Genomic DNA, 27,662 nt, shown 5'->3' on the forward strand with positions numbered 1-27,662 from the left:
TGGGAGGATCAAAGGAAAAACTGTATGTAAAATGCTTTTTTTTTTTAATTTTAATAGCCTTTTATTTACAGGTTATATGTGTATGGGTAACTTTACAGCATTGACAATTGCCAAACCTCTTGTTCCAATTTTTCCCTTCCTTCCCCCCACCCCCTCCCCCAGATGGCAGGATGATCAGTAGATGTTAAATATATTAAAATATAAATTAGATACACAATAAGCATACATGACCAAACCATTAAATGTATTAAAATATAAATTAGATACACAATAAGTATACATGACCAAATGTTATAAAAGACAAAAAAAAAAAAATAAAAACCCTGTTAGGGTTTTGTAAATCCTAAAAGCACCCTACAGATGTCAAGTGCTGGTGTTGGCAAATGATGGTGGTTAGCCAGGATCACATCTCTGACTGCATCACATTTATTAACCATTTTTAGTCTTTGACTCTATATTCACTTAAACCTTGCTTCTTCCAGGACATCCCTAGCATGTCCATTCTTTGAGACTTGAGCTATTTTTGGAGAGGATTCTCTTCAGAAAAGACATCATTTTGTGCTGCCACCTACTGGCCCATGCAGATATTATTTTTTTCTGGGGATGGAACAGGTCATTGTTTTTCAGGAGGGAATCTCACAAATTATACAATTTCAGAATTGTCAGCGTTCTTGGAAACCTTAAGAATATGATTTGACAAAAATATTATATATGTTTTATTTTATTCACGTTTGCATTACTCTTTAAGGAAAACAATAAATATTTTAAAAGACTCAGTAATTGTAGCTGAATGCTGACTTTAAGGGTTACTGCATGACAGCTAGGACTGAGAATTGAGTCTCTTGATTCCTATTTCTATGTATCCCAAGTCTCAAATACATACTTAAGAAACAAATAAATAATAAATTAAATAATATTTTAAGTAAGAACAGTTTGGACAAACCACTTTATTCCAAAAGTAGACCTCGTTCTGCAAACCCACTGTGCTTGTCTCAAAGGAAATAACCGAGAGTCCCTGCACATAAATTACTTAATTTGTTTTCTCAGCACATCTCCATGCAAGTAGCTCTTCCCACAGAGCTCTGCTAACTTCAAAGACATGTCTCCACGGGAAAGAAGCACGCAAAGTGTGGTAAGCAGAGGAGAATGCGGGAATGCACTCATGAGTCTAAGGACTTTTATTTAAGGCTTTTAATTGTTGCAACTGTTAAAATCTTAAAGCTATTCCCATGTTTTGAGACTACCCATTACTTACTAGAGCTGAGGTGGAAAAAACAATAATTACTTTGATTAGGTTTCTAATGTTCACTCTTTTACTTCTGCTATTGTCTATTTTTCTTTTCTTTCTTCCTTAATACAGACTGCAAGTCTAATCCCTGAAGCCAATAAATTTGTCTCCAGTCCACAAACATTTATAAACTATTAGGTTCAAGGAACATTATGGATTTGGGGAGACACAAAGATAGCAGCAATACATATTCTGTTCTCAAGGAACATGCAGAAGAACATGTATGTAAGTAACTCTGATACAATAGGGATGAATGAATGAACAAAAGGATGAATGAATGAAAGATCATTTATGAAGGGCTAACTGTATAGTCATCTATGTTAAGTACTGGAAATACATAGAGAAAAAAAAACAAGACAACTTCTGTATTCAAGCATGGTAAATGACTGCAAAGGCAAGATTCAGGTAAAGCCTTATGAAAAATTTGAGGAGAGATTAATTATGTCCAGTTAAGAAATTATCTGAAAAACTTTTAATTAGGCCTTAAAGGAAAGGATAAATTTCCATAGTCAGAGATGGGAAGAATCCTTACTCCTTCCGAAAATGGTGGATAGTATGATTAAGAATTCAAAGAGAAGAGTGGGGAGAATAAAAATGGAGGATGAAGAAATAGTCCACTTTGGATGGAACATAAAGTATGTGAAGAAAATGATTTGAAAAAAAGGATAAAAGATTATTGGAACCAGACTGTGAAAGGCCTTGAATGAACTGAATGTCAGAACTTTAAGCTTTATTTATTAAGCAAATGGGGAATATGAACATTAGTGAAATTACTCAGAAAGCAATACAAAGGATCATATATTTTTAGCTGGAAGGAACCCCATGGGCCATCTAGACCTCATTTTGCAGATGAGGAAATGAAAGTCCAAGGAGACCTTTGCTTAAATTCATGAAATTAGTATATCTTGGCAGCAGGGTTTGAATTCTAGACTCTGGAGTTAGTACATTTTTGTTTGTACCATATTGCCTATCTAGTAATAGAAGAGGAAAAAGTAAAAATAAGAAGGGTAGAAAACTATTATATTAATCTAAGCAAGAAGAGATGGGGCATGAGCAAAGGTTATTGTAGTGGGAGTGGTAAGGATGGATTGGAGATGAAGTGGAAAGGATGAACTAGAGATGAGAGATTATTTATTCAAATGGAGTTTAAAAGACCTGATACCTGATATGAGAGGATCATCAGAGATGATTTCAACATTACAAGCCAGGGTGAATGGGACAATTGTGAGATCCAATGTTGTGTGGTGGAAAAATCACGGACCTAGATCTAGATCCAGATGATCTGAGTTTTTAATCTAATCTCTCTTACTAACTATTCAATTATGGGCAAGTCATTAACCAGTCTTGGCTTCAGTTCTTCTTAGGCTAGAATACCTCTAATATCCTTTCCAAATCAAAATTTATGTGTGATCTCTGATTATAGGTATGTTAGGAGGAAAAAGCCTTTTCCCAAACCTTTTCCACTGCCTCTTTTCCTTTCCTCTCAACAAAAGACCTTATCCTTTACTGAGAAAATAAAGATGATGGAATAATGTTGTGCTATGAGAAATGAAGAGTAGGATTGATTTTAGAAAAACATGGTAGCAATTACATGAAATAATGCAGAGTGAAAAGCGAATCAAGAAAACTATATACTAGCAAAAATATCATTCAAATAGTAACTGTGAATGAGTAAACTATTCTGAGAAATATGAACATTCAAATCAACTACAAAGGACTTATGAAGAAAAGTGCTACTCACCTCCAGAAAAAGAATTAATGTATGGAAATATAAAGTGTATCATTTCACACATATATCTTTATCAGATGTTGGCCTTCTCTAATTCAGAGTTGAGAAGGAGGGAAGGAGACTTATTAAAAATAATAAAAAGAAAGGCAATCCATAATAAGTTCCATCTTCTCTATCTGAGTACTTCAATGCCATCCCTCATTCTCTCCTCCTTAACCTCAGTCTCTGAGAAAGAAGGAAACCCTTTTCCCTGTCTTTCTACTTGTGACCTTGAGCCTTTCATATTTCCTCTGAAAGTTTTTCTCCATCTAGTGGCCTTTTCTGTACCTCCAAAAACAGTGATATCCTTAAACTAATTCTTAAACAACTTTAATTTACTCCTGACATTTCATTGTCATCATTCTATTCTTCTTTTCACTTTCTTTTAAAAAATCACCTGTTTCTATTTAAGATTTATTTAAAAAAATTTTTTTTGTTTAAAATTCTCCTCTTCCCTCTAGTCCCTTCCTCACCTTTTAAGAAAGCAAAGAATGATACTCATTATACATGTGAAATCATACAAAAACATTACATGTTGGGAAAAAAAAAAGAAAAATGAAGTGAAAAGCAATATGCTTTTAATTTGCCCTCAGCATTCATCCATTAATTCTCTGGACTTGGATAGCACTTTTCATCATGAGTCCTTTAGAATTGCCATACGTCATAGTGTTAATCAGAGTAACTAAGTCTATAACAGTGGATCACTGCTAAAATATTCTTGTTAAAATGTACAATGTTTTTTGGTTCTATATACTTTGCTTTGCGTCAATTCATATAAGTCTTTTACAGGTTTTCTGAAACCATTCTCCTCATCTTTTCTTATAGCACAATAATATTTCATCACAATGTTATAAAACTTGTGCAACCATTCCTCAGTTAATGGACATTCTTTCAATTTCCATTTCTTATTATCACAAAAAAGAGCTGGTATACATATTTTTGTATGCATAGACCCTCTTCCTTTTTCTCTAATCTCTTTGGGGGCATAACTCTAGTAGTAGTATTGCTGGGTTAAAGAGTATGCAGAATTTTATGACTTTTTGAGCGTAACTCCACTCTATTACTATATGTGGTTTTCTGTATTTTTTCCTACTATTTGCCATTTTCATTTTCTGTCATGTTAGCTGATATTATAGATGTAAGATAATATCTCAGATTTGTTTTAATTTGAATTTATCATTATGCATATTTTCATTAATTATTAGTGATTTAAAGCATTTTCATATGATTGTTGATAATTTTGATATTTATTATTCTTTGATACTTTAACAATTGGAAATTGGATTCTATTTTTATAAGTTTTACATAATTTTATATATATTTGAGAAGTGGAACCTTTGTCAGAGAAACTTGCTGTAAATTGCCCTTATCCCCACCCAGTTTTTTACTTTCTTTTGGCTGCTTTGGTTTTGTTTGTATAAAATATTTTAAATTTCATGTAAATTAAATTATTCATTTTTCCTCAGATGAAAATCCTCTATTTCATTGTCTTTGTGTAGATGATTCTTACAGTAGTGTGCTTTCTCTCTTTCAAAATACATATATATGCATAAATATATGTGTATGTTTGCACAACATATATGTAAATATAAAGCATAAATGTAAATGTATAACATATATGTAAATGCACATATATGTAAATATAGCTTTTGAAAACTTTCTTTTTTCTGTCTTTCTCTTTCTTGATACACATCATTAACTGCTGTTTGGCCATTCCACCAGGATGTTTCATAGTCATCGAGACATTTCTAAATTAGAATACTTTATTTTCTTCCTTTATAACTTTCCTTTCTTACATTTTCCTTTATTTCTGGTGAGAACACTCCCAGCATGTTCAAGAAGTTTCAATGGCTCCCTGTTGCCTCTAGAATAAAAATGCAAACATTTTACTTTGGCATTTCAAATTCTTTAAAATCTAGCTTCAGCCTATCTCTCCTAATTTATTTTACATTGTTCCACTCATGCTCCATTGTGCCTTATATTTGAAATTCTGTCTCCACATCTGTACCTTACACAGGTTGATTCCCATTCTTGGAGTGTGCTTCTTACTCCTTCCTGACTTTTGGAACATGGGTTCTACTACCATTCTAAGTCTCTCAGGTTCTTTGAATTCTCATTTTTCAAATTTTCTTATGTTTATTTAAAAGTTATTTTTTTATGTTTTATTACTTGAGCATAATTTCCTCCAGGGCCAACACTGTGTTTTTATGTTTTTCTATCCTAAGTGCCTAATACAATGTCTTACAACATGTACCCAATAAAGGTTTATTAAATTGCTTAATAAGTAAATCAAGGCAAGAAATAGCTGACAGACAATACCATCATTCTATTTCACTTTGGTCAGTTTTATTTAAATAAACTAAAATGAAATTATTTTATTGGTTGGTTCATAAAACATTAATAAAAGTAATTGCCCTACTAGCTAGAAAAATACTTTGCTGCTTTAAAATAAAATTTTAGATTATGGATAAAAACACAGAAAAAAGATTTTATCATCAGCAGGATAATTTCAGAGATGCCTGTAGAGACTCACATGAATTGATGCTAAGTGAAATGAGCAGAACCTTAGAGATCATTGTACATGGCAACAACAAGATAATATGATGATCAGTTCTGATGAACATGGCTCTTTTCAACAGTGAGATGATGTAGGCCAGTTCTAATGATCTTGTGATGAAGAGAGCTATCTACACCCAGAGATAGGACTGTGGGAACTGAGTGTGGTTCACAATATAGCATTTTCACCCTTTTTTTCTGTTGTTTGCTTGCATTTTATTTTCTTTCTCATTTTTTCTTTAGTATGTTTGTTTTAGTTAATTGAGAAAAGAAAAATTTGGAAGTAAGCCGGAGAGTGTATACCTCTGACTAGATCTACAATACAAATCTGCATTAGATGTTCAAGGACCTTTTTGATCATTTTATTCCCATGAGATGTTACCATTATTTTTAGAGACAGGAAATCCTTTTTCAATACTGCTGATGAAACCGGAAAGGACTAGAGAATAGAAAGCATATGATAAATATTGTTGAATTTGCCTTTGTTGGCACATACTTCTAGAGCTCTTGTCTTGAAAGATGAGTGAGACTTTTCATCTGAAATTTTTGAACAGGTACCATTTCTAAGCCAACTGGGACATGGCCACATTATTTGATTTTAACAGATTTTCAAAACAACTGATAAATATTTCAAGTTCTTTGACTTCATATAGCCTCCAAATAAGCAAACTTTGGAGGAATATGTTGATATATAAGAGTTTCAAACATTGGAATACATCATCTTTACATAATTCCCCAAATGGGAGCTGCACAATTTTCTGTGTCACTTTGTATAAATGAGAATATTTTCTCTGAAGCTTTTAAGCACCACCATTAGTCTGATGCCATTGAAAGATACCCTTTTTGAATTTCTTGAATTTGAATTCATGAATAAATCATTTAGAGGACCATACAAGGCCCCATTCTTTATTCTCTCTAGGTTACCATAGAAATTCTCTATAGGAAGTATAGCATAGAACAAATCTACATCATTTTGAAGTGACACTGCCAGCTTGAAGAAGGGATCAAATAACTCAAGAAGTAAGATGTAGGACAAATTTTAAGTTAATTAGAATCCTCAAGTAGTCCTGGAATCTTGTTTTGTCCCTAGGCCTTGCTATTCTCTCACTGACTATGCCTTTGATTTGCAACACTACCACAGGAAACAGCTGGAAAAAGGCCTTACTTGCTCAGTTTCTGTGCTGAACCCAATCAATTCCACTTATTCTCTCAGGTATGGTACAAACATTTCTTCTTAATCTCTACAAAAGTTTTCAAGTGACAAAGAAGAATGGGAATATTTTGACACAAGATATAAAGAGAAGTACATATGTAAAAAACTTCTGGAAGTAATATTTTTGAATATGTCCTTTGCTATTTGTTCCAAATAATGACTAAGATAGTGTAACTGACATTGAAAAAAAGGCATTTCCTGCATAAGGAAATTCATTTGGAGGTTAGAACTAGTGCCATCACCCATAACACCCACAAATTTGTATCTGATATCCAAAACAAGGTATAATAAGGAATGACAATGGTTTGTTTTTAGCATTCCCCTCTTGGGCATTTTTAAAATTCAATAAATATCTGACTCTTTTTAACTTTAGTTGATATTTTCTGGGAGATATACTTGAGTTGTTTTCCATTTCCTTCTCCACCTTATTTTACAGATAAGGAAATTGAGGTAAACAGGATTAAGTGATTTACCTAAAGTCACACTGTTAATAAGATGTGAAACAAGATTTGAATTCATGAAGATGAGTCTTTCTAACTCCAGGACTAACTCTCTATCTACTGTGCCATCTAACATGTGACAATTTTATCTACAGAATATATGTTATTTTCAGATTACTAATACTTATATGTGTAGACCCATCAATAAGTAGAGAAAAATATGGTGCCTGCTGAACAGTAGCAATCAGGTCCTGTACTACATTTTTTCAGAGATATCAATGAACTCCTTATATTTGACTTAAGTCATATGAGTTTGACCGAAATCAAAGCCATGGCAGGCTTCTAGCTTAGTGAAAAAAGGGAATCCCAACTTAGTCTTGGTGTATTCAATGTCAAATTACTTGGCAACTACCTTTTATTTGCCTCAGTACTTGCAAAATTCCTGTTCATAGACCTCAAATGTAAGTGTTCAAAGAAAGCACATGCAGGGTTTTACAAACTGATAGCTCTTAGATGCATTTCACTTTGAAAGTGCTTATTCACTATTATTGTTCTGTAAGAAATGATGAATACAGAGAGGCTTGGGGAGACTTACATGAACTGATGCCAAATGAAATGAGCAGAACCAGGAGTTCATTATACACTTCAACAACAATACTGTATGAGGATCAATTCTAATGGAAGCGGCTATCTTCAACAATGAGAGGATACAGTTCAGTTCCAATTGATCAGTAATGAACAGAACTAGCTACACCCAGAGAAGGAACAGTGGGAATTGAGTGTGGACCATAACATAGCATTTGCACTTTTTCTATTGTTGTTTGTTTGCATTTTTGTTTTTCTTCCCAGGTTATTTTTACTTTTCTAAAAAAAGAAATCTGATTTTTCTTGTGCAACAAGATAACTGTATAAATATGTATACATATATTGTATTTAACAAATACTTTAACATGCTTAACATGTATGAGACTACCTGCCATCTAGGGGAGGGGGTGGAGGGAAGGTGGGGAAAAGTTGGAACAGAAGTTTTTGCAAGGGTCAATGTTGAAAAATTACCCATGTATATGTTTTGCCAATAAAAAGCTATAATAATAAAAAGAAAGTGCTTATTCACATTATCTTTTTTCAGGGAGGAGCCCACAATGCTATTAATAAAGGTAGCACTAACATTTCACATCAACCTAATTTGTATAAAACCTGATGTTTTATACACACTGAATAATAAATTCTATCTACCATTACCCCACTACCAGATTTATACTGCAACCAGGCATAGACACTTTTTACTTCTGTCATTTTTTTAATCCTCCATACATTAAGAACTCTTTTGTTGGCTTTCCCTTTTGCATGGCTTTTCCCTAAACTTCACTCAATTGTCTTTTCCTCCAAAATTTAATAGTTCTTCCTCCAAACTTGTGAATAGTTATGATCCAATCTGATATCAAGGCCAGAAAAAAAAAATAAAGAATATTGGAAATATTATAAATCTGTTGCCATGTAAAATGAAATTTCAAGCAAACAATAAAAAACATTAATTTTTCTTACTATATCAGCCTAAACATTCATTCTACAATAAGGAAATCTGGCCTCAGGCCATTGATTAAATGAATTTAAAATGATTAATTTTGACTTATCTTTTGGCTTTATTCATCCAAGTTGACTTCTGCAGCATAAATAGATAGGAAAATTTTATTCTAATTTTAAATTTATTTTCAGAATTAGAAAGCAATTTATGTTTTTAAATTAAAAAGTAAATTTCAGGTATGAATGTGGGAAAGAAACTAATAGTTTTTTTGTAGGTTTTTTGGTTTTTATTTTACAAATAAATATAAGATGGCCTTGCACCATATTGAAAATTTATGGATCCCTTGAAAATGCTTTTCATTATTTAAGTATCATAAGGAGACATTGCCAAATAACCTTTTAGTACCTCACACTTGTGGGTTTTTATTCTTGATTGTACTAATCTTTTTAGGAGGCCATGGCTGATGTTCAGATTGATTTTTTAGATATTCAGTCACATAGGGTAATTTTGTATTTTTGTATTTTGCTTCAGGTATGCTTACTTTACCAGTTGTAATAGGGTGAGTTTGTGTACAGTTTTGCATATGGTACCTGCCCAATTAGAGATGCTCTTAATTTAAGGCTTAATAAAACAATTTAGTTCTTTAAAACAATACTTTTATTGCATTATCACACAATTATAATCAATGAAATCAATAAAAATGAATGACCAAAGAACTCTTTAATATGATGCTATTTTTAATCTCATTGTATTTTAATGTGTTTTTTTGAAAAGCATAATTCTTTTCAAGTTCTCATTTTTACATATCCTGACTGTAGAAGTGAAGATTGATCCAAAAGAGGATGGTCTGGAGAATAGTTTCTCCTTGATAAAATGATGTAATAATAATGGCAGAAAATGCATTATATCTTAATCTTAACCAGTACCATGAAAATCGTATGTTAAAATGAAGTTGGAAAAGAATACCTTATACTTCAAATTGTATCTAGAAGGTATTTAATAAATGGTTATTGAAAGAATAAGTGCTTTAGATATGGCCTTAGTAAAGAGTGCATATCAAATGATTCATCTGATCAGTCTAATGAGAAAATTTCAACACATTAGAATGTATGTTACATAGCTCAATGCTTCCTTGTATGCTTCACTTGACTTACAAATAGATCAAGGATGAAAGAATTGTACTACATTTCCCCCCCTGCAGACTAAGTATTCTCTTATGATCATATATACTTTGATTTGCCCATGCTCACACAGCTAATAAATGCCAGAGGAAGGATTTAAACACAGATTCTCCTGACTCCAAGTCCAACATTATGTATACTTGTCTCTTGATTCTATCCCTTTCTGCCTCATTCCACATTGTGCAATATAGATTATCCCCCATATCTTGCCCTTTCTGTCTTAATTTGTTCACTGACTTTTTTTCTTTGCCTGGAAATGTGATCTACCATATCAAGTTTACCATTCCAAGAAAAATAGAACAAAGCAAAACAACCTTTCTTTTATCTTGTTATTCCATCAAGTTTCAATTCAACCTTTTACCTTTCTTGAACAAATTTCTTTGCTGGCTTCACATCCTCCTTATCTATTCATTGTTTAATACTTAACAATGATTTTCACTTCTACTAGCATCATTCTATTGAAACTGCTTTCTTGAGAGTTAAAAATCATCCTCTTACTGTCTGAATTACGTAGTTCAAATTTTCATTTTTCCTGATGGCTACAAACTTTTTAATACTCTCTTTCCCCTTGTCCTCTAGTACATTAAATAAAATGTCTAGAACCTCTCTAATTTTGTCTTTGTTTCTTTTGCTGGTTCCATTTCCCTTTTTCTGTTCCCGAATGATAGATATTCCCCATGATTATGTTTCTCAATACTCTTTTCTTCTCTGTCTACATGCTCCCTCTTAGAGACCTCATCTTCTTACAATATTTCAACCATTATCTCTATAAACCTTGAGTCATACTTTTTATCTTTACTCCAACCTACCATTTCTAAATCCCTATTAGATATGGTCTCTTGAACAGGATATTTGCACTTCAAATTCAACCTCTCTAAGACAGGCTTGAATTCTACTGTTCCACATCAACCAAATAATCAATAATCACTGATTAAACATTTACTATGTGTCAGATGCTATGCTAGATACTGGAGATTCAAAGAGAAAATTAAAAGAGTCCGTACCCTCAAGGAGTTCAAAGGAGACAACCTATACAGAAAGAAGTATACACAAAATACAGACAAAAGAAACACAAATTAATTTTGAGAAAGTAGGCAGCAATTGTTGGAGGTATCATGAAAGCCTTCATGTATAAGATGGGGCTGCTTCATGAACTTTGAAGGAATGAGGGGATATTTTAGAGGTGGAAATAAGGAAGTAGAGTAAGATAGGTATGGTGGATATCCAGTGCAAAGTCATAGAAATGGGAGATGGATTGTTGTGGGTGGAGAACTATAAGAAAACTGGTTAGACTGGAATATAGGGTGTATTAAGGGATTACTGTATAATAAAGCTGGAAAGATAGATTAGAGGAAGGGCTTTAAGAGAAAAATAGAATAATCTTATGATTATGAATCTCTTGAGAGAAGAGAATAGTTTTTATGGGTTATTTATTTAATTTTTTTTGGCCTTCTATCATATCCTTATCATTTAACACAGTGTCTGGCACACAGCAGGAACTTAATAATACTAATTGACTAATTTGTATTTTATTCTACAAATAATAAGGAATCCATTGTATTTATTTAGAAGGAGAGTGCCATGGTTAGGGCTGAACTTTTAAAAACTAACTTTAGGGGCAGCTAGTTGGCACAGTGGATAGAGTTCAAATGTGACCTCAGACACTTAACACTTCCTAGCTGTGTGACCCTGGGCAAGTCACTTAGACTCAATTGCCTCAGCAAAAAAATCCAAAAAATTACTTTAGCAGCTCTGTGAATGATGTAATGCAGTAGGAAGAGACATAAAGCATGAAAACTAATTAAAGGGCTCTTACAATTGAATAAGCAAGGGAAGGCCAAATCTACCCACAGCTTGTTTTTGTATGAGCTAAAAATGATTTAATATTTTAAAATATAATTTAAAAATATATAAAAAAAGCATTCCCATATCAAGGGCCATATGAAAACTGGCAACTGTCCAACTGAGCAATAATTTGCTGACCCCTAGTCTAGACCAATGAGCTTCAAAATGGAGACATAGAATGAAGAACCAGAAAAAGAGAATGAGAGGGATTACACAGGTAGCAGAAGAAACAAGAAAGAGCAATGCCATGAAAGTTCAGAGGAAAAAAAAAGTACAGATGAAGATGGGGATCAACACTATCAATTACTGTAGAAGGATCAAAAAAAATTATGAAAGGGTCATCAGATTTGATAATTAGAAATAATTGCTAATTTTGAAGATCATTCTTCTAGAATCTAAAATTTAGAGCTGGGTCATATACTTACAGGCCATCAAGTTTACCTTCTTTATTTTATAGATAAAGAAATTGAGACATAAAGGAGGACATGTGTCCAGTGTCACATAGCTAATAAGTGCCTGAAATGGGATTCAAACTCTCTCCAACTCGTTTTATAGATGAGAAAACTGAGGCAAACAGGGCAAAGTACTTACTCTGAGTTATTTATATTATATTATTTAATGATGTTGTAAAGGGAGTGAATATTACTAGTCAAAATCTATTTTTGTTCAATGTCATTCTTTCTTGTCAGCATATAATTCCCCAATTATATGTCCTCCATAGCCATTTTCTTACATTGCTACCCACATTAGAGACCATGCTTTACAGCAGTGCTATCAAGCTTATATAAGAAAAAGGCCACAAAACCATATAGAAGGATCCCTAAGAGCCACATATTGACTTAGGAAAACATATAACAACATCATCTATATTTTGTTATATTTTGATTTATTTTTTAAAATATTTCCCAATTACATTTTAATGCAGTTCAAGCTGCACTTGGGAGTGTTACAGATTGTGAATATGACACCTCCACTTTAGGGGAATTTTTGCCCTGAGGTTTCACTCGCCTGATTGGTAGCCTAATGTACTCTTACATACCTGTTTATTTTTCATATTTAAATGTTTCCTTTGGTTTCTGTTTACATCATCTCTGGTATATTGGAGTCTCCTAGATGTCCCAATGAAGTATTTTGGTGACCCAACTCTCTCATATACCTAATTGGTTTTTTGTATTTAAATATTTCCCTTGGTTTCAGTTTGTATTACTTTCAACATATTGAAGTCTCTCCTAGACTTCCCTTTCAAAAAAGCCTTTGCTGTATCTTATTTTGCACTTAGCTTTTTAGTCCACATGTCTACAACTTTCTTACCATGAGCATTCACTTTTACTCTCATTTTCTTCTCAGTCTGAAACCATATATTATAATCAAATTCTGCCATTTTTCTGGTGTGGATTTTATCAATACTTCTCTCTGATCTTATAATACCTGTAATGTTCCAGACCAAAGTATCCCTTCCTGACCATCAATCCCCTATGTGTGTTGTGTTTCCCATTAAAAGGTAAGCCCTTTGAAGACAAGGCTATCTTTGCTTTTGTATTTATATCCCTGACCTTACACAGAGCTTTCCACATTCTAAAAGCTTAATAAGTACCTATTTATTTATTTGTGCCATTCAGTGCTATCTGAAACAATGGCAGCTTCAATTCTCTTGTGTTATACACACTTATCTTTTTGTCTTGTTTCTTATGCTTAATTTTTGGTTCATAAGATCATGTATTTAGAAGTGGAAATGACTTCATTTTACCGATGAGGAAACTGAAATGAGAGAAAGTGATTTGCTTCCTGTCACACAGAGAGTGACTTTCAAGAAATGAATTTTGATCTAGCTTCTGCAAATCAAAAGCTAGTTCTCTTTCCACTGTACTTTTCCACAGTCTATTTTCTTATCCTAAGTTCCTTCTTCACCTTCCAAGATTGGCAACCTGTGATTCTAATTGACATTTCTTGGTTGTTGTTTTTCAATGTAGAGGAGGTTGTTGACCCCTCTCCCAATGCAGTTAATTAGTTTGAAGGGGAGGTATTATGTGTAGGAAAGGCCAAGAGTTCGGCTATGCATACTAATGATTATTGCTACTGTCGTTAACAGGGGGAACACAGGTGTTTTCATTTCATATATCAAATCAGCAAACATTCATTAAAAGCCTACCTTGAACAAAGCATTATGGTAAGTAATATGAAAAATCCAAAGAGGCATAAAACATAGTCCCTTTTTCTAGGAGCTTAAAATCTATTTGGTTGCAGTGATAACATATGTAATATACTTCACAAATCTAAATAGCTTGTATAAATATTGGAGAAGATATGGAATCATTGATTTAGACCTGGGAAGGGATCTGGATAAGGGAAGGTAATCTATCTTTACTTCTTATTTTGTGGATGAAGACACTGAAAACCTAGCAGGGGTCCTCAAACTTCTTAAATAAGGGGCCAGTTCACTGTCCCTCAGACTATTGGAGGGCCGGACTATAGTAAAAACAAAAAAATTTTTTTGTGGGTCTTTAAATAAAGAAACTTCATAGCCCTGGGTGAGGGGATGAACATCCTCAGCGGCCTCATCTGGCCCATGGGCCATAGTTTGAGGACCCCTGGTAGAGACATGACTTCTAGGAGCGTATGGGTAGCAAATATGTGGCAAAGTAGGATTAAAGTATAGATCTTCAGGTTCAAAATCTAGCATTCTTTTCATTACAAAATATCATAATGTAATAGCAATTCATTGCCAAATGAGTTATATGGGAAGTGTGATAGTATGGTATATAATATGATATAGTATAGTAGTGTTAATCAAAAATGGAGTTCTGTAGGAAACTGGAGAAGATCATTTCAGGCTGAGGCAACAAGGAACAGTTTTAGAGGGAATGAATTTTTTTTTTTATAAAAGCTTTTTATTTTTCAAAATACATACAAAGGTAATTTTTTACCATTCATCCTTAAAAAACTCCATAATCTAAATTTTTCTTTCTCCCTCTTTTCCCCATTCCCTTAGACAGGAAGTAATTCAATATAGGTTAAATGTGTGCAATTCTAAATATATTTCCACATTTGTTTGTGCAAGAAAAAATCAGATCAAAAGGGGAAAAAACATGAGGAAAAAAACAAGCAAGAAAACCACCATCACCCCCACAACAAAGGTGAAAATACTATGATATGATCTACATTTGATCCCCATAGTTCTCCCTCTGGATGCAGATGGCTTTTTCCATCACAAGTCTATTGGAGTTGTTTTGAATCACCTCATTGTTGAAAAGAGTTAAGTCTATCTCAGTTGATTATCACAATCTTGTTATTGTTGTATACAATGTTCTCTTAGTTCTACTTACTTTATTTAGCATCAGTTCATGTAAATCTTTCCAGGCTTTTCTGAAATCAGTTTGTTCATCATTTCTTATAGAATAATGATATTCCATTATATTCATATATCATAACTTGTTCAGTCATTTCCCCAACTGATGATCATCCACTCAGTTTCCAGTACCTTCCCACTATAAAAAGGGCTGCCAAAAACATATTTGCACATGTGGATTCTTTCCCCTTTTTAATGATCTCTTTAGGATACAGATCCAGTAGAGACATTACTAGATCAAAAGGTATGCATAGTTTTATAATCCTTTTGGCATGGTTTCAATTGCTCCCCATCAGATCCATCATTGGATCAGTCCACAATTCCACCAATGATGTTTTAGTGTCCCAGTTTTTCCACATCCCCTCCAACATTCATCATTATCTTTTCCTGTCATCTTAGCCAATCTGATAGGTAAGGCAGTAAGGTGATGAATTTTGAGCTGAGTCTTCAAGAATAGATAGGGATTTGCAGAGGTATCAAACACCCACACTATAGAGTATATATATATATATAGATATATAGATATATCTATATATCTATATATATATCTATCTATATATATATATCTATCTATCTTGTAAATTCCATACTACATTCCAAACCAGATTAAAAAGCAATTGAGAAAAGCTTAACAAAATAAAATAAATAAAATATATTACAACATCGGTAATATGAATTTGTGGTTTTCTAAGTAAATAAGCAGCCAACAGAGGTCCCATTCCTATCTGAGTTTGATACCTCTACTAGAAATTATTGATGATGCAACTTGGAGTGAGGTCAAATTCTGCCTCAGACATATATTAGCTGTTTGATTAGAGGGAAGTCATTTAAATCTCCACATCTATACAACTCTCTTAAGACTGAAAGTTACACAAAAGTTGCTTATCTCCATTATAGAGATCATGGAAGGATTTTCCAAATTGAAAATTCATATATAGATATGGTAAAAGTAAAAACATAGAAGTAGAAAAATAGAAGGTATATTTTGGAAATAATGAGTAGATCTGCTTTTAATGCACAAATGTGAAGGAATAGTAAAAGAAAAGATGAAAAATTCCAGAGTACAGAAAGCCTTGAAGATCAGACTAAGAAGTTTGGATTTTGTTCATTACAATGAGCAACCACTGGAGATTTTGGAAACAGGAAAATTACATGGTTAAGATTTAGTGTATGTTACAATATTTACCAACTATGTATTTTTCAGAATTATTTAAGTAGTTTTATGATTACAAACTGCTACTTTAATCATTAAAATGACTGAAATAAAAGAGTTTACAAATATGAATACTATTAGAAAAAGATAATACTAAGGATAATTTGATTAGGTATTCATAAATAATTATATATGAAAATCATTAAAATTCTTCAGTATTAAAAAGGTAAAACCCATGTGTTTTGTCAAATGTATATTATTGAATTTAAACTAAAAAGATTAGATGTAATTAAAGATGAATATCAAAAAATTGCATTTTTTACTATGTCAGTTAATTAGTGAACCTTACATCTTTCTCTAGTTATTTATAAATTCAGGAAGTTCAATGAGTTTCTAACAATTTAATGAAGGCATAGTAGATATACCAGTTTATTTGTAATTGTATATTTGTCTTCACAGAAACAAAAATCTGATTAAAAAATTCTAAGTTATTCCTGCATCTGTTATTCTTCTATCATCACATTTCATCAAGTTTTCTATCATAACAGTCATATAACAGAAACTCTTTCATATCCTGAAGGCTTTATATAAATACTTCTTAAATCACTAATATAAAATTCAAGTTTTTTTGTTTCCTATTTTTAGAATTTACTGACAGATTCTTTAAAAACAAAAAACCTGCTGTTCCTCATTTTTATATCTATAAACTTTGAGAGCCTGTAAACAAGCACATTTTGCTAAAATTTCACTGTGCTTCTTTGAGACTTTCAATACTCAATCAGGTACATTAAATGTCAACTGAAGCAAGTCTGCAGGCTGATACACCGATGATATGAGCCAAGGAAACTGCTGTGCTTTGGAATAGGTATTTGTTTGACCAATATGAACATGAACCCAAAGTAATAAAGTATATTTGATGAATGTCTTCAATTTCTTTGAAGTTGTATAACAAATTTGGAGTGGAATGTCTTAACTTAGTGGAGCATACCTCCACTGAGAAGTATTGATTCTTCCCCTTAAATTCCTCACTCTCACTTCGCAACTGGTTATAACTTATCCCAAGAGTAATTATAGCAGTTCTTTTGTTGTAGCAAAGAACAAAGACTAGGAGGGAAAATGGGGTGCCCATCAATTAGGAAAATGGTTAAACAAAGGCAATGGAAAATTATTTGCATCATGAAAAATGATGGTTATAAAAGGTTCATAGTTAAAAAATTATTTATGAACTGATCCAGAGTGAAATGAGTAGCATCAGGAGAATATGATGACAACAGTAATGCAAAATATCTCTGAAAGACTTCAGATCTTTGATCAAAATAGTGACAAACTGTGTCCAGAATACTGAAGATAAAGCACATTACCTACTTATGAGCTGACAAATAATGGACTATATATGCCATTTCAGAATTGGCCAATTTATTGATTTTTGTTACAAAGGAAGGTTTCAGTGGATGGGTATGTGTCTTATTTAATGAATAATGACATAAAAGAAAAGAGCATTAAAGAAAATATTTTAAAAATATACAGAAAACAAAAATAAGTTCTGAAGAGGGAGCTTTAGTTTCTAGCATCTTAGTCACATGTCACATGTAATATATGCTTGAAAAACTATTTAAACAGAATTTCATTTACTTGTACACTCATTTGTATTCTTCACATATTGATATCTTTATATTTGCTGATGATTTATATTTGTAATAAGAAAGAAAAACTTTAATTACTCCCTGAATGAAAAGTAACAGGATGGACTGGCTAGAACAAGAGACCTCAAATTTAGTCTCTGATATTTGGTAGTAGGTGATCATGTCCCCATGATGGTCACTTATCCTCTCAGAGACTATTTCCTCATCAGCAAAATGAGTATAATGGTATCTGTAGCATTATATTAGTGAGAGGCAAAGGTATAGAAGATTGAAGGACGGCTTTGAAATCAGAAAATCTGGATTATAGATCTGCTTCTGCTGCATACTAACTATGTTTATAAGACTAGGTCACTTAATCCCTTCACCCAGCATTTAAGAGTATACATTTTTTCAGTTATTCATCTTAATAATAAAGGATGTCATACCAATTCCCTATAAATATGCAAATCCATATCAAACTCTTTGATAACTATCTTAAGTCTTTGAAGCAATCATAGGAGATGATGAATATAAAATGCTTTGTAAAACTTAAAGCAAAACATATGTCAACTATTGCTGACTGAAAATCTTCTCAACCTATCAGACTCAGCTGTCACATTTCAGCATACAATCTGATCAAAGGAGTCACATCACACAATTATACTTGGCAATAGTATTTTCAAGCTAGGCAGCTAGGTGACTCAATGGATAGTGTGTTGAGCCTAGAATCAGCAAGATCTGAATTTCAGTCTGACACGGTAACTTAACCTTTGCTTTAATTCACTGGAGAAGGTATTGACAAACTATTACAGTATTTTTGCTTTAAAAAATCCCCCATGGAAAATATGATCCATGAGATCATGAAAAGTTCGACACAACTGAATGATTGAACAGCAAACAACAAATATTTTCAGATCATCAATATGTATCACATACCATATTCAATCCAAGAAACTAAGTACCTACATTAAAGACACTGTTAGTCTCCTTGGGGATAACACTTCCCAAAGAGTATTATAACTAGTTCTGAGATGTGTTAGAAATTGTCCATCACAAGTTCTATTGTTATCAGAAAATCTTTTAACAGAATTGGAGAAAAAATACTAAAATTCACATCTAAAACCAGCATCTTCTTTCTTAGATAGAAACACTTGAAAATGGAATGACTAGTTAATAAAAACAATAGCATACCTATTTTCTCAAGCTTCACTGAAAACAACAGATCAGGTCAGCCCATAACTGGGAACAATAAATGGAAAGTAACAATTTTTAACAAAGCTTGATTTGGTTCATGTAATTATTTTACTACAGATTTGTTTTCCATCACCCTCTGGTGGCCAGTTGAAGATAAACACCCTTTCCTTAAAGAATGATCTTCAATGTACTTTAAAAAGATTTCCAATACGAGTAATCTTGGTTTATATTTTCAAAAGGATGGTATGAGCTTGTATATATGCACATGTGTGCACAACTGCATTGAAAAGACAATTTTTTTTCCTAAAAGCGAATTTTAAAAAGCTGTTCATCTTGACAAAATACAAAACTGTAACTTGTAGCCTCTCTTGAGAAAGTTGTACTAGAGGGTTTTCATGTTTCCTTTAACTCTAACATTCCATGATTGTTCTTTCAGTCCAGTGCTGTTCTGAATCATTACCAAACACAATTTTTTTCAGTCTATCAATATGAATAGGATTGATTTTAAATAGGACAAAATGCAAATGCCTCACCCATTCCCATACCTGAGATAATCTAAAAAAACCCAAAACAAAAATCAACTCTGTATAAGAAGATTGTTTTGATTTTATAATAAAACTTATTTCAAATTGCCAGTGCTTCCAAACATTTCCATAGAGTTTTAGTAAATTAAGAGAAAATGCAGAGAAATTGAAACTCATTCACCTTTGAATGTGAATATTCCTCATCCTATAACAATGATTGTTTAATGTCTTGATTTGGAGTTTCATTAGGATATAAAACTCCTGATGTGGCTTCCCTTTTAATTGAGTATAATAAGGAATTTAATAAAAACACAATTTACGAAAGTCACTTTTTCTATGTCTATTAGCAATACAAACTGTTAGCGTTTTGGTACACTGCCCATATTTTATCTTTTCTTTTTCCTTACAAAGCAGGGCTTCTTAACTGGAGATAGAGTGCCAAGAGCTCCATGAATAGATTTCAAGGTATCCATGAACTTGATATAAAAATAACAACAAACAACAGCAACAACTTTACTTTCACTAAGCAACTGTAATCTAGCATATCTTTCAATCATAGTCTAAACAAAACAAAATAAAATATTATTCTGAAAAGAGATCTGACTCTGTACTCACCAGACTACCAAAGGGCCCATAACATAAAGAAAGATTGACAATCTCTTGTATTTATCTTGTATTTATTTTCCTGAAATTATGTATACATGTATGTTTATGTATATATGTATATGCATATATATGTGTATATATTGACTATTTTTAAATTTCAAAAATAAATATTCAAAGTGATTTGGAAAGCCAACTAATTAACTGGAAAATTTGAACAATGTAGATTATTTTGAATGAAAAGCCTATCACCCCTCACTGCCAACAGTAATTCCTTTGTATATGTATATATGTATATACATATGTATATATTTATATATATATATATATATATACATATACACATTAAAAATAAAACAACAAAAAACAAACTCCCAAACCACTCCAAAAACATGAAATGAAAATAATTAAAACCAGTTAATTTTGCTGCTTACAGATTTAAAAAGAAAAAAGAAAGCCTGCTATGCCCAGGTACTTTGGAAAATAAATTTAAAAAAAAGTATAGGTTTTTCTGAAGGGATTGTTTGTCAGTTCCTCTAAAGTGATGACCTCTTTCATCAACTCATTTATCCTGAGTTATCTGAATGCCCATTAGACAAGATTTAGCTATTTTATTTACACAATTTTAGCACCATAATTTTTTTTTTGGGGGGGAAATGACAAATTAATTAAAATGAAAAGTTATGCATTTTGGGTTCTCTTCATACTTAAATGAAAGTTACTATCAATCAGCTTTCAGAAAACCATCAGTTACATTAAATTTGCCTTCATTTAGATTCCATTTTTCTTTTGTCTTTTCCTCATCTTCGGTGTGGTTCTATCAGAATAGTATTAAAGCAAAGAAAGGAAAAAAAATAGATTTAAAAAACAACCCAGAGCTTCCTAAGTGCATATTTCATAAGCCTTTCATTAATTATTCATATCATTAGAGTTTGAGGGAATATATAGCATTCTCTTAGATGTATCCTCTGAGAAGTGCACTCAGACTAAGCCTCAGAGGGTCTTTTGCAGCAGGGGCAAAGAGGGAAGCTGATGAAGTTGGCAAATGCGCTCCACCAGATTTTTTTTACAATCAATAATATTCCTATGGGCTCCTAATTCTACTGAAATTCAGTTCTGGGTTTTATCAGTTCATCCCTAGCATTTTGGACAAAAAAATACTTATTGAAAAAAAACTGAACTCATTCTTGATCTTTGTAGTTTAGCCATATTTTTCTCTAAAATAGAAAATGAAAATTATTTTTCAATCAGGTTTGTTTTCTGAAATTCAATCCACATCATGTTTATTCATTCATTGTAGATGTAAAAAAGAACTTTCTTAGTGTTGGGACTTGATTAAAATTAAATAATAGGACAGCAACATGTGTCTTACTTTCATTTCAGTTAATAACCTGTTTAACTATATTTCAACTTCAGAAATAAATATTCAGGCAAAGTGAATTAAAAAACCAACCAATTAACTGGAAAATCTGGCCTATGTGGAGAACACAAAGAATTTTGAATGAAAAGCCTGTCTCTACCCACCTCCAACAGTAATTCCTCTGAACAATCCAATCTGTTCAATCACTTTGTTCTTAAAAAAATTTTTTTAAGAAACAAAACTGTTGCAGATTAAAGTTGTCCAAAAAGTTATCACCTCTCTATTTTTTATTTTCCTGGAGCACATTCAAAATTGGAGTTTCACAATATCCAAGGGAAATATATTCATCTGCACTATGAATATACTAATAGAAGTTAATTTAAAGTTTGCAATGCCTTTAATTAGAAGTCACTGATGGATGGATCTGGGATCTATTATTTCCAAATAAATGGTAAAATGTCAGTCATATTTTAAAACTGGATTTAAGTTATTTTCACCACACATCAATCAAAAGTTTCTCAAATTAAAGTCATTGAAATAAAAACAGAATCATAAACTGAGAATTCTATATTAAGGGTAGAAAGACATTTCTGAGGTCAGGTGAAACAACCTTTTCATGTTACAGAGGTTGAAACTGAGGCCCATAGAGATTATGTGATTTATCTCCAGTTGTCTAGGTAGAAAGTTACAGAGCTCAGACTTGAAGCCAAGTGCTTTGAATCCCAATTCAGTGGTCTTTCCCTCTGTACCACATTAGGTACTTAGGTATAGCTAGATTGACGTATAATTAATTTCTGTGTTGTGATGTCATAATGTCTGGGAATCATGATTAAATGACTATCTTATAATATATTCTTATTAATAAACAGCAGGGCACAGTGGCATAGAGTTGGCCTTGAAGTCAAGAAAGCTAGGGTTCAGTTCCTACTTCTGATACATCCTATGTGTGCTCCTACACAGGTCAATAGATCTCTCAGTACTCAGTCTAAACAACTTTTTAAGATCTAAGTTGTAGAGAAGGTCTCAACCTTCCATCAATTGGGAAAAGAGTTTCCTAATTGGGGATTACCTACAACAATGAAATTACTGATCCAGTACTTATTCTACACTTAATAAATGATACTGTAGAAACATAACCCATTAAGTAATGAAATTTATCCTCATATTCAAAAGATAGTAAAATATGTCAGTTCAGTAGATTGTGGATTGTTACTAGTGCTTAAATAGCTTAGGCTATTGGTTCTCAAACATTTTGGTCTCAGGACTTCTTTAAAATTAATTTAGTTTATATGTATTATATCCATCAATATACAGGGGAATAGAAATAAATATAGTTTAGCATTATTATGAAAATAATTTTGATCATGTAGACTCCTTGTAAGGATCTCAGGGATCACAGAAGTAGGTATCTGGATTATACTTTGAATGTTTAGACTTAGGCTAGTCATTGGTTTAGCCATTGGGATATCAAATTTAAAATATCTGGGAAAGAGAGATCTGATAAATATACATTTATTGGACTAAAGTGATCAAGCAAATGTACATCTCAAGAAAATCCTAAATGTTCTAGAAGGGGCAATCTGCAATTATCACTTAACTATTGACAGCAATCACTATAAAAATCACCAAAATTAAATGATTAAAGTACCAAAATATAGTCTGCTAAAACAATTTTTCTTATAACTCCCTTAAATGAATTGCAAAGCCTTCTTTGCTTTGAGTCTTGAAAGTAAGAAAACATAGGATCATTTATTTTATGATGGTTTCTATAATGACATATTTGACCAATATTAATCAAAGGACATATTTTAACCACTTTTGCCTTATTTTAACTATTTTGGATGAAATTCCTTACACTATGAATTATGTTGTAGGTAGAATTCTATAGTTACTTTCTATTTCCATAACTTTATTGTTTTACAAAATTTTTATATAAAGAAAAATGTTTCTGAGGCATAGGCAAAACTTGATTGAATTCACTCAAAACGAAACCCAAAATGAATCAAAATAATCCAGGGAATGCTAATTCTTCCTTTACTACTGCTTTAAAGTTGACTGTAGACTTAACTGCTATTTCTATTACTGCAATAATCACATGAGCTAGTATTTTTATTTATATAGCATTTAAAGTTTTGCAAAACAATTAAAAATATTATATCATTTTGTCCTCACAACAGCTATAGGAGATATGTGTTATCATTATGATCACTTTACTGATGAGGAAACTGAGGCAGATTTGTCAAGTAACTTGTACAAGATCACACAAGCAGTATGTGAGATTGTTTTTGAACTCAGATGTTTCTGATTTCAGAAAGAGCATTCTTATCTACTGAGCAGCCTTGTAACCTTAATAATGTTCAAATTAGTAAGAGGAAAAAAATAACAACTCTTTAAAGATGCAAAGAAACCTATTTGATGCCACTTTGATTTGGAGATGAGTGATTATAGTACATTTCACAGGCAGAAGAGGGTTCTCTGATCCTAACACTAGCACAGTAAATTACTTCTTTTGCTTTTTTCCCTTCTCTCTGTTTATTTAGAACTTATCCTATACAAGTCATCATAAATTTTCAACTTGTGTGACCTTGGATAAGTCATATGATTTCTCTCAATCTAATTTTTCAACTTTTTTTTCCCTTTTTGGAAAGTTCAAAGACTATTCTATCCAAAGCTCTCGGGGAAAAGCCCATATTTGGAGGGAACAATCCAGACTGGGGTGTTGGGATGGGTAGACTGCTCTAGTTTGGAGGTTTTAGTTGATGTCTCAGTTAAGGATAGTGGATTATAAACTCAGAGATGCATGGATCCTTAGAGACAATCTAGTCTAACTCCTTCAATTCAGTTCAGTTCTACTGGTATTTAAGTGGCTTCTACATGAAGGTAATGACTAGGCATTTGAGATACAAAACAATCTCTGATCTTTATATCGTATTGGAGAGATATACCATTGATGGTAGGATTGAAAGGAGCTTTTCAGAAGAACCAAACAAGCTAGTTAATGCAGCATCCTGTCTTTTATTTGACACATTTAAAGATAGTCACATAGCTTAAATGAAGATATCAAAAGGAACACAAAAAGGGAAACAAAAAAGAAAGTGTATTAGCACAGCATTTGCCACCATCCTTAACTGAGACAGGAACTAAAACCTCCAAACTACCACAGTCTACCCATCCCAACACCACAGTCTGGTTTGACCCCTCCAAACATAGGCTTTTCCCAGAGAACTTTGAAGAGAATAATCTTTGGACTTTCAAAGGAGGGATGGACAGTTGGAAAATTAGACTAAGATTATATGACTTATTCAAGGTCACACATATTAAAAATGGCAGACCCAGAATTTGAACTCCATTTCTCTAATGCTAAATCTCTAACTTTCTCCCCATAGACTCTGTCCTTTCAGAACTATATACATATATATATATGCATATGAACATATAATATATATGTATATGAACATATAGTATATATGTATATATATGAACATATCAGGATTATATGGATTTTTATAGAGCATCCCTCTTGCTTCCAAAATATATGGTGAGAGAGATAATAAATGGTAGTTTAATTCAAAATAAATTTAATTTTAAAAGTAGGTAGAACACTGCACACTAAATATATTACAGGGAATGAGTTTTTCAGCAGCACATTTAGTGACCTAATGATGATGATTGTCATTGTAGCCTCACTTTCTCTCTTAAACAGGCAGAGAGCTTCTCTGTGCTAACAACGAAGATGTACATGATCTCGACTACAATATAATTTGAAATATGGTAAAAGTGGAACATGGAAGAATCATTTACATCACAGTTATTGCAGTTCTACGTGCCATACATCTGAGACAACAATCAACAAAGTTCTCAGGGGCCTGTACTTGTGTGAGCACTGGCATAGCTTGACTAAAAAGAAGACTGCCTCAGGATGTCTCCCAAGAAAGAAGTCAAGGGACAAAGTCTACTATTCTGTTTTCAATATATCTTAATTAATGTAAATAGCATTTAGTTTTGAAAAATGAACATATTAGATGATTCAACAATGTTTTTGAATTTTTCTTTCCTTCCAATTGGACATTTAAATCTTAGTGTGGTTTACCCAATTAGAATAGCACTTAAAATCTCTCAAGTTACAAGTCTTTCTAACTTTTATAACTTAAAATGAAATCATCTATTGCAAAATGCGTCTATATGAATATGCACGTTCCCCTTCCTTTATATTCCTTTTCTTTTCCCCTTTCTCTTCCTTTCCTTTTACCTTCCTTTTTCCTTCCCTTCTTCATTTCCCTTTCCTTTTCCCTTCCTTTCTGTCTCCTTTCCTTTTTGTTCTCTTCCCTTCCCTTTATCTTATTTTCTTTTCCTTTCCTTTCCCTTCCCCTTCCCTTTCTTTCCATTTCTTTTCCGTTCCCCTTCTTCTTACTTTCCTTTTCCCTTACTTTTCTCTTCCCTTCTCTTTCCCTTTCATTTCCTTTCTCTTCCCCAATATTATAACTTACAAGTTATTTTTTTTTTGGCAACAGATGATTTCTTATTTTTTCTGCATTTGCCATAAACCAAGCAATTGATCTGGGAACTTAATAGTTGCAGCTCCTACCCTTGAATTATCCAGCAAATTAGTTCAATATCTACAAAAAGAAATCTTACATCTTTCTCACCCTTTCTATAGTCAATTTCCTGTTCTCAATAACCCCATTCCCACACACTTTCACATCAAAAAAACAAACTCCTCTTACCATCAAAAAAGAAACTTACCTATTATAAAGGAGAAATAACAAGAAAATACTGGTCCAGGCAAAAGACAATCCAAGGAAAACTCCTTGAGTCCTAGAGCTTAGGAACTGAGCAGTAAGTTTAAATGGATCTCAAGGTAAAAGTGATGCAGTTGTTCTCTGATGTGAGATTATCAAAATCTGCATTGACTCCTCTGCTGCTGGAGCTGCCCCTTTGTTCTAAGCACAATGCTAATGGTAAAATTGTAGTTTGCTCCTGCTTGCTCAGTGAACACTGATGCAGTCTGACACACAGCTTGTAGCCTGACTATCTGACTATCCAAGAGGAGGAGAAACCACAATATTGCATCTGTGCCCCTCATATAAATCTACCACAAAAATGAGCCAGACCAGATGTGTGAATCTGAGGGATGGAAAGCTGTGGTCATGTTAATGTTATCTGACCTCATTTGAAAAATGCATTAGAGTACCAGGAAAACATAAAGTGATTCTCCCTCCTCCCTTTCCTAGGTCAGGGGTGTTTATTTGTCCATTTCAATTGTTATTTCTTGATGGCAAGAAAATTTTGCCGCTATATAAAACCTTTAATGATTCAGATGGAAAAGAAGCTCTTTAGGTCAGTGAAAGATAGGGAGATCTAAGTATAACTGACTGAAATTATATATATAAAAAAAACAAAGTCCACGAGCAGGAAAAAGCTCAATAGATTAACTTTTGAAGCTGTAGAAGAAGCCACCTAAGTATAACAGCATATAGATTCTTTTTAATAGGGTTTTCCAAGTTTCTGTACAGGGTTACAGAATTAGGGATTGTAAATACCTCTACTATTTATTATAATTTTTATACATGACATTTCTTTATTTCTTTCATTTTTTTCATCTTGTTGGAAAGGTTGTTATCCATTTTCTAATAGAAGAAACTGGGGTAAGGATCAACTCAGTATAATGAAAAATACCTGACTTGGAGGCAAAAGAAACTGGAGTTTAAATTTGGACTACCATGTACTTCAATTATATGATTTGAGGCAATAAATTTTTTAAAATTTTTTTCACCTTTATAAACCTCAACTTCCTTATCTTTAAAACGGAGGTTATATTAACATTACCTGCCCCATACATTTATGAAGAAAATAATTTATGAATTCTTTGGTTTATTTCTTCAGGGACTGCTACAGTTTAATAAACCATGGTGTTGTGAGAAAAAAGTACTTTAACATAATCAAAGATCTTTGCTACAGAAGACCTGGCTTTTCCAATTATTATAGCATTAACTTTAGCAATCCACTTAGGCATTGTAAATCTCAGATTTTTCATCTGTAAAATG

The 27,662-nt window shown here is 32.6% G+C and overlaps 1 long non-coding RNA gene across 2 annotated transcripts; it reads left to right on the forward strand.

The window, feature by feature from the left end:
• Positions 1-327: 327 nt before the first annotated feature.
• LOC116420679 lies at positions 328-25,866 on the forward strand. Of its 2 annotated transcripts, none has more exons than XR_004231071.1 (3): positions 328-1,513; positions 13,906-13,983; positions 25,322-25,866. It is a non-coding gene; the product is annotated as an uncharacterized LOC116420679 (long non-coding RNA). The 2 variants fall into 2 exon arrangements; XR_004231072.1 differs by lacking the exon at positions 328-1,513 and adding an exon at positions 5,883-6,825.
• Positions 25,867-27,662: the final 1,796 nt, after the last annotated feature.

Source organism: Sarcophilus harrisii, chromosome 1 (assembly GCF_902635505.1).
Source record: "Sarcophilus harrisii chromosome 1, mSarHar1.11, whole genome shotgun sequence".
Taxonomy (NCBI): Eukaryota; Metazoa; Chordata; class Mammalia; order Dasyuromorphia; family Dasyuridae; genus Sarcophilus; species Sarcophilus harrisii.